Here is a 13878-nt window from a genome sequence, read left to right on the forward strand (position 1 = left end):
AGGTTCTTTTAGAACTTTAGATATACTCTCACAGCTTCTCCTAAAAGAAAAAAATATTTAAAGTGAATTTATTCCTTTGTAAGATGGTACTTGAAACAGATGGGTTGTGAACAACTCCTAAAATGTCATCACAACATCTTTTCTATTGTCCTGGTGAAAAGTCAGTGATTTGTCTATAGTGGTGCTAATGTAGTCTAGAACAGTGCTTTCAGTAGCTTCAATTTTACACATTGTTTTTCTGACCTACAGCAAAATTTTCCAATATCCATGCTTTGTTTTTGACACAAAATTATCAACATAAACCTGAGAAAATGTTGCCAGTAATACTCCTTTCATAAATTGAATAGTGAGCTATATTGACATTTTGCCACCAAACTTAATTGCTCTATAAACTTAAACTGTATCTCCCAATACGTCTTTATGGGATGCCAAAATACACAGTCTCTGTGTCAGTGTTTTGATAATGGCTTATTTTTTCAGGTCCCATAAAGTCTTTAGTTCTACTAAAACCTCATGTTATTAATATATGTGTGCATTCTTGTCAGTGTTCTGTGTTTTGGACTTCCTATAAGCATAGACTATTAATCTCTGCTTAAACAATTCTAGCATTTCCCACTCATGAATTGGCACAACTTTCCAATACACATGATTGTATAATAAGCATAATGATCTCATTCTTATATTTCTTTTTGTGTTATTAATATTATTTTGCTCCTGTGATAAATTATCTAATGAAAATATTGTATTGTATGAAAAATTATTTGCTTCATAGTGCTTAAGTCTTCAGTCCATGACTCATTTCATATACAATTTCTGTATATGTAGTGAGGCAGAATATCACAGTTGAAAGGAAGTAATAACTTTTAAGCTCATGACAATTGGGAAACACAAAGACAAACAGAAAAGGTCCAAGGCAAGTCACTGTCAAATACACATTTCCAGTGACTTACATTATCCAAGTAAGCCTGCTCATTCACAAATGTACTACTTTCTAGCAACATATTTCAATGATAATTTGAAATTGTAAATGGGTTGATCCATTGATTGATCACTTATGATACAATTACATCTATCCATGATCATCTGTGGATACTGCTTTCATTGTCGAGAACCATAAAATACATGCATGGACATTCAAAGGCTAAAGAAATTGTAATGATGATCAAATCATGGGAAAAATAAAATAAATTTACATTTTTGGACTTTGAGTATGCTTTACCAAATTTAATTGCATAGATCATTTTTTTAAAAGTTCTTATTAAATTGTGTTATAACCTTGGCTAATAGAAATTAATAAGAAAATTATAGATGCAAAATTGAAAGTGATGACAATGCATTATTACAGATATAAATTGAATATTATATGTTTTCAAATGTTTTTCACAAATTAGTAAGTATTCAATCAGCCTTCTAGCCCATCACTCGTCAGAAGTATTGGAAAAGAAAAGTTATTAGGATACAGGGGAAGTGGATCTGTTTAGAAATAGTTTTTCAGAGTGATTACAATCATTGTTGTTCTCAGTCCAGTCTACTAGCAAACACAAAACATGAATAAGCAGCTGCAGTCACACAAATTAGAAGTCAGTTGTAGTGTGGCTCACAAATCAGCCCAAGTCTATGGAAGCAACAAGAAGACACAGGAATATTCTGAGAAGTTCTTTGGTAAGTTTCTCCCTATGAAGTCACTACAAGCAAAGCTCATCAATGCAATATAAGGTGAACCAATACTTGTTTGTCAGTGAAGAATAGTGCAGCAGAGCAAAATGAATGTTCAATCTCCTGCTGTCTGTGTTGAAATACTTATATTTCTTCCAGACATCATGTGTTCTTTCATATGTTTGCTATAGCAAAACCTTTCATATGTGTCTGCTTCAACAAAATATCCCTTCATGTATCTACTTTAGTAAAAGCTTCTTTCATTCTACTCCAATGGAACATCATTATAATCTTAGTCTCCAAAAAACCAGAAATTTCCTCTTTATATCTCTCTTTCCAGTTAAGAATTTTCCTTTTCCATAACATTAACAAACTGTACACAATAGAAAAATATATAAGAATCATAAAACTATAACTTTACATCACATGTTAAACAAGTGGCTTATATAAAGATAGTCAAACAATAGTCTAACACAAAACCTTTTATTTCTACCAATATTCAATAATTCAAACAAAACATGTTTAAATTTGTATCAATATATAATCATTAAACAAATAACCTTAAATTTCTTTATTTTTCATGTAAAATAGTCAGCTTTTTATTATTTTTGTAGCTCTTCCAAGACTAAGAATTTTTATTACAACAGTAAGACACCGGCTCTCTTAGTCAGGGTTTCTATTACTGAAATGAAGAATCATGACAAAAAAAAAACAAAATAATTTCAAGAGGAAATGGTTTATTTGCTTGATATTTCTTGATCATAGTCCCTCACTGGAGGAAGTAAGAACAGGAACTCAAGCAGAGTAGGATCCAGAAGGTAGGAGCTGAGGCAGAAGCCATGGGGCAGTGCTGCTTATTGGACTGCTTCCCATGGTTTTTGCTCAGCCTTCCTTCTTATAGAATCCAGAAGTACTAGCCCAGGGATGGTACCACCCACAATAGTCTGGATACTCTCTCATTTATCACTAATTGAGAAAATGTCCCACAGCTTGTTCTCATGGAGGGATTTTCACATGGAGGCTTCATTCTGTGTGATGACTATAGCTTGTGTCAAGGTGACACACAAAAGCATGTAGTATACCAACTAATAAGATTACATTCCTGGGGAAACATGACCACCAAATTCTGCATTATTTGAGACAGTCTTACGTAAGTGAGCATACCTTAAACTCCCAATCATCTTGTTTGGCCTTATACTGTTCTAGGTAGGAACTTTATGAAATGAACTGCATCTAATGCCCACATACCTTTACTGTAGTTGGATTAGCAATGTGACCCACAACACTGCCAAATGCAAATACAACTTATTCTCTTCCAAATCCCTATATGTTTCATTTCAAGTTGTTCAGTTTAACTTTCATTAAATTTTGTTTCAGAAGTTCATTTCTGGAGTTTATTTGCATTTGCAATATTTTTTCCAGAGAAATATGATGAGTTCTGTTCCCAGATCTGCCCACAATCTATTTATTCATTGAATTTTGGGGTTGGAGAGACCAAACACATCATCTGGCCCAATCGTCTAAAATCCAAGATATTTTTGATAGTATAATAGCAGTCACCTCCAGAGAGCCCTGGGAGGAAGACAACAGTTTTTTGAGGTTCCTCTGTATGCCGACATCACCATATTATTTTGGGTTAAAAAAATTTGAACAATAGCACGAGGAACTAGGTTTATCCTGGGAAAATCTTTATGGCAACAAGAACAATCCTTGTACTTGAAGATTCAGCAAGAAAGAATACAAAGAGGAAATACAGTGTTTGTCTTAGATAGATGAGTTTCACTGAGAAGGAACAAACACTGAGTCTTACACCAGAATTCCTCTGTATAAATAACATTTTTATCTATTTTTAAAATTATTTTCCTTAACTAACTTGACTTTAAACTGATTCTTGAGAGCAAGGTATGAGAAAATCATCAGATCAGGTTTTAACTACAAGTGTTTGGTCTGCAAGTATATTCCAAGCTCAAGGATGCTTTACATACACCACAGACTTCATAATGGGAGCAGGCTTCTGTCCTGTCCTGTAGACTCAACAAGGGGGAAAAATGGCATTTGAAAATAGCTGGATCTTAGTACGAATAATCTAGAGATGAGATTGTATAGTCTTGCTTTTCAAAGCTACATTCCTTTAGTTAATTATTTACAGGAAATCTCATCTTCCCTACTTACACTATTGTCAGTTATTGTCCAGTTAGGAAATGATATGACCCATGCTAAAAATTTACCATACTGAGATCAAGTATAATTTTAACCATGTAAGTTCATGAGCTTAATTGTTGGTCTAATTTGTAAAAACTCTTTCAGTGATTTAGAGAATGTATCTTTCTCTTGAATTTTTCATGTCAATATGAAGTTCAGTCATATTTATATAAAGTAATCTGCTCTGCTGCACTATAAATATGATTTATTGTCCTAAATCTATTTTTGTAGTAGTTGAACTGATATAAGTTTACATTTTGTTAAAACAATTCTAAAATGAAATATTTTTCCTAAGCATAAAGTATATCCTTTTGTTTCTTCTAATTCTTTGTTATGAAAACAGACATATCATGATTCACACAAAACACATAAATGTTTAGAATCAAATTCTAGAACATTTTTTATTCAACATACTCACAGAGGACAAGAACATTGGGATTGATTATGATTTTGTCTTGATTTTTCTTTTTCCTTTATTTTATTTTCTTGTGTACCTTCCATATTCAAACTGTAACTAAAATTTCTACTTTGTACACAATTATTTGATGTAGCAAACAAAATAACTTTGAGTCTCCCTGTAGATGAACTCTCAACAGCTACCTATATGTAGGCAAATGTCTACTTACTGTTACAGTCCCATACCCTCTTTAGATGAATGAAGAGAAGACATTAAGTACATTGAGTTTACAAGAACCCAGCCTTTTGTCATTTTAAATTTGTCACTACATCTCAGAATTATTGTTCCTTCTAGTAAAACAGCATAGAATCTAAGGGAACAATGCTAGTCTGAAATTTAATGTTCTGAGTCTGTTTCCTGACAATTGGTTATATCAACCAAATAGTAATTCTGTCCTCTATTGAAATAGAGAGATCAGAAATTTAAAAGACTGGTCAATTTTTTTTTTTTTTTTTTAGATAGAGCACTGCCTTAAATGGTTTTCCTTATCATTTCTAGCATTCTCTGACCTTATATAAAAATACTGGAAAAGCTCTGACATGGTACATCCAATGGCAATTAGAGTATATTAGAGTATATCTTGAGATTATTTTATTAAAATAAAATGAAATAAATTCTCTTTGGAAGATTTTAACAGGATTTGCCAGAATTGGAACATCTTAGATGGATCTCAGTCTTTTGATTTGCCAGAAAAAAAGTTATGATTTTTCCAATTTTCATTATCAAATACAAGTGTTTCATCATGACAAGACAGTACAGCTAATTTGCCTATGCTTAAAGAACATGGTACAGTAGTCATCGGTGAAAAGAGCCTAAGGAAAAGAAGGTCCAGTGATAGGCCCAAAATGGGATCCAGCTCAAGGGGAGACCACAAGACCTGACACTATGATTAAGGCTATTGAATACTCACAAAAAAGGGACCTATCATGACTGTCTCCAGAAGACCATTCAAGCAGCTCAAAAAGTCAGAAGCAGAAATTTGCATCTAACCAATGGACAGAAGCTGCTGACCCCTGTTGTTGAATTAGGGGAAGGCTGTAAGAAGCTGAGGAGGAGTGCAACCCTGTAGGAGGACCAGCAATCTCAATTAACCTGGACTCCTGAGAACTCTCAGACACTGGAACACCAACCAGGCAGCATACACCAGCTGATATGAGTCCCCCAACACATATACAGCAGAGTACTTCCAGGTATGGGTTTAGTCAAAGAAGATGCACCTAACCCTCAAAAGACTGGAGGCCCTAGGGAGTTTAGAGGTCTGATGAGTTGGAGGTGGGAGGTGGGGACATCATCATGAAGACAGGGGTGCAGGGAGGAGGTATGGGATGTGGAACAGTTGGATGGTGGACCAGAAGGTGAATAAAATCCACAATTTTAAATAAATAAATAAATAAATAAATAAATAAAGGAAAATAGTAAAATATTTCTGCTACTAACATTTATACATGTGTACATTTATTTTTTCAGTCCCCTAGAATATTTTATGTTGTCTTTTGTATAGCACAATATTGCCTTTTGTTTATAGCAAAATATTGAGTTTTTTCTATTTATGTCTGCTATTTTTAAATTGTGTTTAATTAATAGGAATATGGTTTACCTGAATTCCTCAGTATCTGTGCTATTTTACTCTAGTTTATGCGTTAGCAATTTTATCCCAATTGTGGATGCTTTCCTCCATTGGATCAGGCTTGCCCATTTGATTTGTTCTGGGATATGAGCAAACGTGATATTTTACTTTCTCAGGAACTTAGATCAAAATTAATTCATAAGGGTGGACTGCATCTAATAATTGTTGCCATAGGAAAAAAATGTATATGTGAACTATACTGCTGATTTTCATTTTACCCTTTTTTAACATTGTTTTGACTGAGATGCCTGATTGGTTACTACACATGGGATTCAGGGGCATTTATACATGTTCATGAAACGTTTCATATTCATATTAAACTACAGACCTTCCACCCCTCATAGCCCTCCTACTATCTATCATCCTTCCTAGTCCCCAGGAATCATTGACTTCCAGGGTGTTCTCTTTTAGTTTCTAAAAATATGAGCGAATATATGATACTTTAATTCTCTAGGTTCATCCATTTTGTTTAAATAACAGAATTTTATTCTTAATATTTTAATGAGATTCTCATCTCAGATAGGTAGATAGATAGATAGATAGATAGATAGATAGATAGATAGATAGATAGATATAGAGATTGAGATTTTTCCCATGAGCACCTAAGCTGATTTTGTGTCTCAGCATTTATGGATCATGCTGCAATAAGCAAGTGTATTCAGTTATTTCTTCTTCACATGTATTTATATTTTTTCATTTTTAGATTTTTTGAAATCTAGTCAAATAATTTTTACCTCTAATACCTTTTATTGTTTTTCTTTCTTTATTATGATACATTAACTTTTTGTCATATAGATAGCTGAAACATACTTTCCTTCTAAAGGTGGAAATTTTTTAATTGTTAATTAAAAATTTGATTTATTTACATCCCAAGTATTACCTCCCTTCTCAGTCCCCCATGCAGAGTTCTTCCATATTCTCCCTCCTCTTTGCATCTGATAGGATGATTTACCCCACCCTTCATCCCCCACACATCCCTTCTTGCTGAGTTGACAAGTCTATAGAAAATTAGGCTCATCTTCTCCAAATAAGGCCAGCCCAGGGAGTCCTTTGTTACATATGTGCTAAGGACCTCAGACCAGCCTGTATATGCTCTTTGGTTGATGGATTAGTCTCTGGGAGCACTCAGTGGTCTAGGTTAGCTGACACTGTTGGTCTTCCTATGGGGTTGCTATCCCTTTCAGTTTCTTGAATCCTTACCCTAACTTTTTCATAGGTGTTTCTGATCTCAGTCCAATGCTTGCTTGTGAGTATCTGCATCTTTCTCAGTAAGCTGCAGGTTACAGCCATGTTAGACTCTAAACTGCAAGTACAACATGGCATCAGTAATAATGTCAGGGTTTAGTGCCCACCTATGTGACAGATCCCAAGTTGGGCTGCTCTCTGGTCAGCCATTCTTTCACTCACTGTTCCATTTTTGTCCCTGTAGTTTATATAAACAAGAACAAATTTGGGTCAAAATTTTTGAAGGGTTGTTGGTGTATCCTCTGCTCTATTTTTGTCACTCTAGTGGAGGTCCTGTATAACTACTGGAGGTAGCCTCTTCAGTTTCCATATCCCCACTGCTGAGCATTTTGTCTAAGGTCACTCACTAAGTCCTGGGAGCTTCACACATCCCAGGTCTCTGAGTCTTTCTGGAGGTTGTCCCAATTCCCAACCCAGCAGCCACACATTTGCATTCATTCACCAGGCTCTCTGGATTTCTCTCCTGTCTCTCACTATACCTGATCCTGCCCATGTTTCCTTTCGCCCCACATGTCCTTCCATCACTCCACCTCCCATGATTATTTTGTTACCTCTTCTAAGTAGGATTGAAGAAGCAACCTAAGTTAGGCATTTCTTTGTTTTTAACTTCTTAGGGTCAGTGTGCAATATCATGGTTCTTCACTAATTATTGGCAAATATCCATTTATTAGTGAGTACATATCATGCATGTCCTTTTGGGTTTGGTTTATCTCAAACAGAGTGATATATTTTTTAAATTCAATCCATTTACCTCCAAATTTCATAATATCCTTGTTTTTGATAGCTGAATTTTTTGATAGTTTCATTGCATACATAAACCACATTTTCTGTATTCATTCTTTGGTTGAGGCACATTTGTGTTGCATCCAATTTCTGGGTATTATGAAAAAGGCTGCCATGAAAATAGTGGTGCATTTGTCCATGTGATATTGTGGAGCATATTTTGGGTATATATCCATAAGCAGTATACCTGGATCTGTGGGTAGAACTACTTCAAATTTTCTAAGAAACTGCCAGGTTGATTTCCAGAATGTTTATACAAGCTGGCAAAACAACCAGCCTTGGGGGAGTATTCCTTTTTCTGTACATTCTTGCCAACATGTACTGTCAATTGTGTTTTTGATCTTCACTTTTCTGATAGGTGTAAGGTTGAATCTCATGGTCATATAAAAACACATTTCCCTAGTTTTATATTGAAGTAGGGATCCACATGAACTTGAGCTTTTTTGTAGGCTTATAAACATGGATCAAAAAGATAGATAAATCCTTAGCCAAACTAACTAGAGGGCACAGAGATAGTGTCCAAATTAACAAAATCAGAAACTAAAAGGGAGACATAACAACAGAAATTGAGAGAATTAAAAAACATCATCAGATCCTACTACAAAAGCCTATACTTAACAAAACGTAAAAATCTAGTTTCTCTAGATGGTTTTCTAAACAGATACCAAGACGCTCTGTGACTCTAGATAACCATGACTAATACAACCATGGTATTAGACATGATTCACCATGGTGAATCATCATATTGATTTAAACTAAATAAAATTAAATTTTAAGTTATTAGGATCATTAAGAAATATTAAACCATCTAAAAGATCCCATAAGCCCTAAGAAAAAAGGTAGTCATTTCAAATCTGACAACCCTTAGGAACAGTGGTCATTGGAGTGTTCATTGAATTTTGTTTATTGCCTTGTTTGTTCTTTGACTATTTGTGTTTATTATTGTGCTTGTTTCTTGAATATTTGCATTTATTGTATTGCTAGTTCCTCAACCTAGAACTAACCTTAATACTTGCATGTAATTAAAATGGTATAAAGGCAAAAAGGAAGAAGGGGGATGGGATAGGGGGTTTCTAGGGAGGGGAAGGCATCTGAAATGTAAATAATTAAAATACCCAATAAAAAATAAAAAAAGTCTCCCAACCAAGAAACTCGCAGTGACAGATAATCTTAATGCAAATCTATATCACACCTTCAAAGAAGACCTAATACCAATACTTCTCAAACTATTCCACAAAATAGAAACAGAAGGAATACTACCTACTTTGTTCTATGAAGACATGGTTACTCTGATACCTAAAACACACAAAGACCCAACAAAGTAAAAGAACTACAGAATTATTTCTATTATGGATATCAAAGCAATAAAATACTCAATAAAATTTTCACAAACAGATCCCCTCCCCCCCCAAAAAAAATCAAAATGATCATTCACCATGGTTGTATTATTCAGGGTTATCTAGAGTCACAGAGCATATGGAATGTCTCTATATATTATGGAAATTTGTTGTAATGACTTAATGTCTGTAGTCCAACTACCCCCAAAATGAATTGCTATGAATGGGAAGTCCTTGGAGTAGTTGCTCAGTTCCACAAGACTAGTTGTTTAACCTGGTCTTCTATAGATGTAAATTCCAAAAGATGTGCTGGCAAGTGAATACAAGCAGCAGAAGAAGAATGAATCTTTCTTCTTCCAATGTCCTTATGAATTTCTCAAATAGAAGCAATCTCCCATATTAAAGATGTGTACCACCACACCTGTATGTGGGACTGATTCTGTGCCAGGCTGACCTTGAACTCAGAGATCACCTTGCCTTAGTCTACTGGGAGTGTACTACTTTTCCTGGGCCTAAGCTTTTCATAGCCACTATGCCTCAAGATCTCCATGCCAAGATCCAAGTCAGAAACTTGTGGCTTCCAGTCTCAAGATCTGGATCGGAGGTGAGCCCTCCAATTCTGTGTTGTAGTTCATTTCAAATATAGTCAAGTTGACAACCAGGAATAACCATTACAATGATCAAGTGTACTTCATCTGAGGGATGAAGGGATGATTCAATTTATAGAAATCATCAATGTAACCCTCTATAAAAAAACCAACTCAAAGGAAAAAAAAACCTCATGTGTCATCTTTATCATATACCCTCACCACAAGGCTTATGGATAACTATAGAGGAAGGTGCAGAAAGACTGAAGATTTTTAAGCAGAGTTAAGCATGTCTTCTGGACAAGAAAGAACTACTACAGTCACGAACTTAAAGCATATATGTTTACCTGCACAATATCAATCCTATCAAAATACAATCTTGGAATTGAGAAGGGTTCAGGAATTCACACCCTTAACTAAAGTACTGTTAACAGTCAGGGAATTCTATAGTGGTTTGAAAGAAAATGGCCTCCATAAGCTCATAGAGATTGACAATATTAGGAGATATAGCACTATTGGAGTAAGTGTGGCTTTATTGGATAAAGCTTGTCACTAGCAAGAGAGTTTTAAGGTCTCAGAATATCAAAACAAGGGTGAGTAGTTCACAGTATTTTTTCTGCTGCCTACATATCAAAATGTAGTACTCTCGGCTCTTTCTCAGCATTATGTTTGGCTGAACAACGCCATTTTTCCTGCCATGATGATATTGAATTAAATAGTTGATCAGTAAGTCAACTATAATTAAATACTTTTCTTTATAATAGTTATCATGGTAATGATACCTTTTAAGAGCAATCAAAACTCTACTTAATACATAAGTTGATACCAGGGACTGGGATGTTGGCATGATAGGATTCAGTGCTTTTGTTTGGAGGAATGTGGGCATAGAAGTTGAACATAACATAGAAGTTAGAAAAGCAGTTTGAACACTTTAAGTTGAGAATAATTGGCTATATTACTAGGAAATATGGAAGACTAATGATGATTTGAATTGTGGGATCTCAGCTCAAGAGGTTTCAGAGGAGAAAAATTTTAGTATGTGGCCTAAAGACTGTTCTTGTGCTATTTTGGCCAAGAATGTGGCTGCTTTTTAACCTTGTCAGAAAAGTCTACTGAAGGGTAGAGTGAAGAGTTTTGAATTAATTGCATTGGCAAGAAGAGTCTCTAATCAGTCTAGTGTTGATTCTTTTTTGGGATACCAGTGTGAACACTTATGAAGGTTTATGAGAAGGAGCAAGCTGAGCAAGGAAAAATACTAAATGTAAAACTTAAGAAGGAAAAGGATACACGGAAGTAGTATAGAGCTGAGTACTGTGTTTCAAGGAGATAAACATATTAAAGTAAATTTTTAAAAAATGTAGGAAAGATTAGAGTCAAACATGGTTGCACACACCTTTAATCCTAAAACTCCAAAGGCAGAGACTGTTGGATCTCAGAATTCCAGGCCAACCTATTCTACAGATCAAGTTTCATGACACTTAAGCTTATGCAGTGAAGAAACCATTGAAAATAGAAAGCTGATCAAAATATAGTTGAAAATGGTGGACTTGTTCCAGCCACAGTAAGCAGCAGAACTTGGCAGCTTCAGCAATGATGTTCTGGCTTTAGCATCAAGGAAAGACAAAAGGATTTACATAAGTATCTAAAGGAGTGTAGAGACTCCTTCCAAGACTAAGAAAGCCTCTGAGACTTTTATATATTCTGTAAGTATGTGATCTGCCTTTTCATTTTTATTTAATGGGGGGATTACAATAAAGAGATTGCATAAATCTCAAAAATGAGTTAAGATGACATTTAGATTATTAGAGAATATGGGAACTTTTAAAAAATTATCTATAGTCTATTTTTACAGTTCAGTCATTATCCTCCTCCAGGTATGCCCTCCAACAGTTCCTTATCCCATTCTTCCTCCCCAGTCTCCAAGATGATATTCCTACAGAATATCTAGAATTCAATCCACAGAATGCAAGAAGATGAACAATCTGAAGGGCCCAAGTAAGGATGCCTCAATTTCACATGGGATGGAGAAGAAAGCAATTGCAGGAGGCAGAGTGAAGGAGAAAGCTGGGTGGGATAGGGGACAGGGAGGGGAAAAAAGAAATATGATCAGGTATTGGAGAGAGGCAAACAGGAGTGAAACCCTGAGGGCCAACAGAAAGAATGGAAGCAGGTAACCTTGAGAGGAAGAAGATAGGGATATCCTCTAGAAAGTTCCAGAGACCTGGGTGTTGAGAGACTTTCAGGACTCAAAGGGACTGACCATAGATGAAATGCCCAACAGTGGGCAGAGTAAACTTGTAGAGTCCACCTCCAGTAGAAAGACAAGGCATCAAGTGGAGAGATAGGGTTGCCATCCTACAGTCAAAAAGTGTGACCCAGAATTGTTCCTGTCTAAAAGAACTACAAGAAAAAAATGGAGAAGAGATGGAAGGATAGGAGGTCCAGTGACCAGCCCAAATTAGGATTCAGCTCAAGGATAGGCTCCAAGGCCTAACACTATTACTGATACTGTTGTGTGCTTAGAGATGGGAGCATAGTATTGCTGTCCTCAGAAAGGTCCAACAAGTAGCTAAACAAGTCAAACACAGATATTTACACCCAACCAATTGACAGAAGCTAGAGACTATGGAAACTTTTAAAGTAGCATTTAATGCATTTCTGCATTATGATATGGTTACAAGTCTATGGGGACCAGAAATGGAATAAAAAGGTTTTAAAGATAAAGGTCACTATAGTATCACAGGGAATGGCATTGTGAGGAAGTATGGCCTTGTGGGAATAGGTTTGGATTTTATGGAGGAAGTTGTCTTTGAAGGGAGGCTTTGAGATTCATCTGCTTAATCCAGTGCTAGTATGTCAATATCCTTCTGATGCCTGTGAATCAAGATATAGAATTCTTGACTACGTCCCTAAGACCATGTCTGTCTGCATGCTTTCATGTTTCTTGCCATGATGATAATGGAGTCATCCTATAAAACTGCAAGCCAGTCCTAATTAAATGTTTTTTCTTGTTAGAGTTGCTGTGACATGGTGTCTCTTCACAACAATACTGCAACTAAAATATACTGTTTTAAATCCTCTCCTTTGAGAGTCATGAATGTATACTTTCTCTTCTGGTTTGTACTTTGCTTTTACTTAAGAGACTATCATTAGAAATATTCTGACACTCAGTGGAAAAAATACAATTATATGGAAGCTTTCAACTTCTAAGTGTTATCTGTAGTATTTTATTACTCTTATCATTCTTCTACCTGTACTTTTTTATTTTTCTGAGTTAATACATACATTTCTATGAGACAGTCTTTTTCTCTTTCATAGAAATTTCCAAGTTTATTTCTCTAATATCATCTAAGTAAAATATCTTTTTCTCAATTTGCTTTTAACCCTACTATGTTGCCCAGCTAACAACCATTCCCTGATGTGCTATACAACTGTGAAAAGAATATTTTCTTTGAGTTATGTTAGAATCTAAATTTTGGCTCCTTGGTACATGCAGCAGAATGAGAGTAGAAATATAGACTTAAATTCTATCTTTATATTTTGTGTAATTTTGTCAGTGGGTTTTCTTTTCCCTATAGTGTATACAAAATTCTTAAGGAAAGAAGCATGTAAGATAAAGGTGGCTTGAAATATATAAAATCTGTATAATGATCAGATATACTAAATCCCATCTGAATTCAAGCCAATGAATTTTACATTAGCCATTCCCCTGTGTAGAAAATATGTGTAAGAGAAAGTCTGACTTCTTTTTATTGCCAGTCTAGATTTCAGTGTTCAAATTGTACAAATATCTATTCATTCCAGTGATAGCTTATTCTGACTTCAAAATGATATTATATAATGCTTTGAATAGGTAACTAAAACTCTATCTACCAAATGATCTGATATTATATATTGAAAACTAAATGTTTTGCACTACAAAATTTAAGTAAATTTACTTAGTATACATATATAATTATAGTAATTGTAACATATAGCCATTTA

The sequence above is a fragment of the Arvicanthis niloticus genome, chromosome X, assembly GCF_011762505.2.
Source record: "Arvicanthis niloticus isolate mArvNil1 chromosome X, mArvNil1.pat.X, whole genome shotgun sequence".
Taxonomy (NCBI): Eukaryota; Metazoa; Chordata; class Mammalia; order Rodentia; family Muridae; genus Arvicanthis; species Arvicanthis niloticus.